The following is a 2,652-nucleotide window of genomic DNA, read 5'->3' as shown; positions in this document are numbered from 1 at the left end:
GGAGCAGGCGGGAGGGGCTGGGGCAGCTTGTGTCCCCACGTCCTGGGTCTCCCTGTGTCCGGGGCCCTGCCTGTCGACCTCCCGGGTCCTTCGTCCGTCAGTGCGTGTGGAAAGGGCGAGGCGACGAGCGAGACCAAGGTCAGCGAGAAGGAGCGACGCTTCCCGGCGCCAGCGGAGGCGGTGTCTAGCTCCCTTTCCTCCCAGGTCGGCCGGGTAGGGCCTCGAGAAACTAGACGGACTCCCTTCTGGCCGCATCGAGGCTCTCGAGCCAAAGACCCCCTCGTCGACCTCCAGCTCCCAGCACCCGCGGACTCATCCCCACTCTCCGGCCCCCGCCCCGCTCCTCCCAGCCACACACCCCCCGTTAGGATCGTTGCCGAGGACGCCCCCCCCAGCCACACCCCCCCCGTTAGGATCGTTGCCGAGGAGACAGCCCCGCCTCCGGCTTCCGGACGCCCTGCCAGTCTCTCCCGGTGAGCTCATCGATTGGCCGATGGGCCGGGCTCTCCCCACCCCGCCACCTGACTCCTCCCGCCACCCGGAGTTAAGCATCGCCGGCTGACTCCAGGCGCCTCGCCGATTGGTTGAAAGCGCCCCCGCCGCCAGAAGGGCCCGCCGGACTGAGTGGGAAGGAAGACGCCGGGCGTCTTTTCAGCTCGGCCTGTCCTTCAAAAACTTTTCCCATTCCTCATTTGCCCTCCATTATATTTTATCTTCCTGAAGAATAAGAGCCAAGAGATCTGAAGATAGACACCATTCCTTGCCTGCCACGCCATCTACTCCTTCCTCCGCACTTTCCTTCCTCCTACAGGGGCCAGAGCAGAGATCCTCCCGCAGGGAGGAGGCCGCGTGTTTTGTTAGCAGGCCTTTCCTCTCCGCCTTCGCCAAAGGAATTCAATCCCTGGTAGCCTTGGTCCCAGGTTCCTTGATTTCCTCACAGGGAGGCAAAATCGCTTGTGGGTGAGGGCGACACAAGAGTTCAAGGAGGGCAGGGCTGGACAGAGAGTGGACCATCTGGCCTTCAGGCACCGAAGAATTCTCCACTCTCCTCTGGCTTGAATGGAGGTTTATGGAAGAAGAGCACCTGAGAACACAGCCCTGGGTGCATCTTTGAAGGCAGAAGAAAGTGACTCTGGAAAGACAACTTAATATCATCCAATCTTGTCTATTTTCTACGCTTGGTGCTTAAACAAGTTTGGTAGCATTCTTGATAGTGAGCCAAATTCCCTGTGTGAATGATGCAGCAGCCTTGGGTTATATGTTTTCGTGTTCCCTAGGAAGACACAGGAAGGAAAAAGGAACGTGTTGGCAGGAAAGATGGCATCTTCCATTCTCCTGAAAAAGATGAGAACAATAATTTGAAGACTATCAAGTGGTAAAAAGCTGGCAAAAAATTAGCACAATAGAGGCTTACAAAAATGGAGTCACAGCGGAGAATGATGCACATGTGAGTTCAAGGCCAGCCTGAACTACATAGACCCTGTCTCAAAAAAACCAAAATAAAGAAAGAAATAAAAAGGAATCACAGAGACCTTTCCACAAATGAAGTAGGGGCACCTTTCTGCCCTCCAGAGGAACAGCTTCCAGCTCTAGGCTTCTTTCCTATCACAGTATCTTGTATCCTAGAGCCTTTGATACAATTGGCTGCCGTGGTGAATCTCTAGAGATGGGACAGAGACCCCCAGAAAACACCTACAATGAGCACTGATTGTGAGAAAAGCAGGCCACGGAGCACCTTCTGGTTATCTCCAAACACACAAACAAGTTTCCTTGACAAGACACTTTCTTAGCCCCAAACTCATTTAGCCACTTGGAGAAAATTCACATAAGAGAGCAGCCATACCCCACAGCATGTGTGGGGGATCCTTCAGCTAAGCTCTGGCATGGGCCACTGCTTACACCCTTCCCCTTGTGTCAGGAGCTACAGGTTGAAGCACAGCAGAAGTTGGACCAGGACTTCAACTCCTCTGGCACCAGCATTTCTGCGTGGAAACTCAGCCTCTATGTGCCTAGAGGGAGAGTGGCTTTCAGGCAGCACCCCTACCCCTGCCCCAGTAACAGACCTAACACTAAGCTAAGCCAGGAAAGGCTTGGATCTGCTGTGTCCCAGCAGTGTCTATGGGAGGAGGAGCCTGTCATGTCCTGTGTGAGGCGCCCCTGTCTCCAGCATCACCTCTGGTATGCAGAAGCCTGGGGACAGAGTCGCTCCGCATGTTACTGAGGCCCTTGTAGGGCTCAGTCAACTTGGGTAACTGCAGGGCCCTCACTAGAGAGGTTCTCAGTGTGCCAGGGGCCTCTGCTCGAGCTGCTCCCCTCCGCATGATGGTGGAAGCCGACCCAGAGTCAGCATGAGCCGGGCTTTCCAGGAAAAGGACCAGGCAAGGCACAGGCCCTCTGTGAAGAACAAAGAAATGGAGGTCTTCGTGCATGGATAGGTCTTCCCCTTCCCTGACACTTTTGGGACAGACTCTGGGTCAAATCACTATTCTGAGAAAACTAAAGTCAGCTAGAAAAGGACATTTTGTTCAGAGTAGAGGTTCTCTCAAACTTTAGCAACCTTACCATTGCACCCCTGGAAATGCTGACTCAAAAGGCCAAGGGTAGAGCCCAGTAGGCAAGTTGTAAAAAAAAAAAAAAAAAAAAAAAAAACCC

Source organism: Fukomys damarensis, unplaced genomic scaffold (assembly GCF_012274545.1).
Source record: "Fukomys damarensis isolate Sample0158 unplaced genomic scaffold, DMR_v1.0_HiC HiC_scaffold_34, whole genome shotgun sequence".
Taxonomy (NCBI): Eukaryota; Metazoa; Chordata; class Mammalia; order Rodentia; family Bathyergidae; genus Fukomys; species Fukomys damarensis.
The sequence above is the reverse complement of the archived record's forward strand: the minus strand, read 5'-3'. Positions refer to the sequence as shown.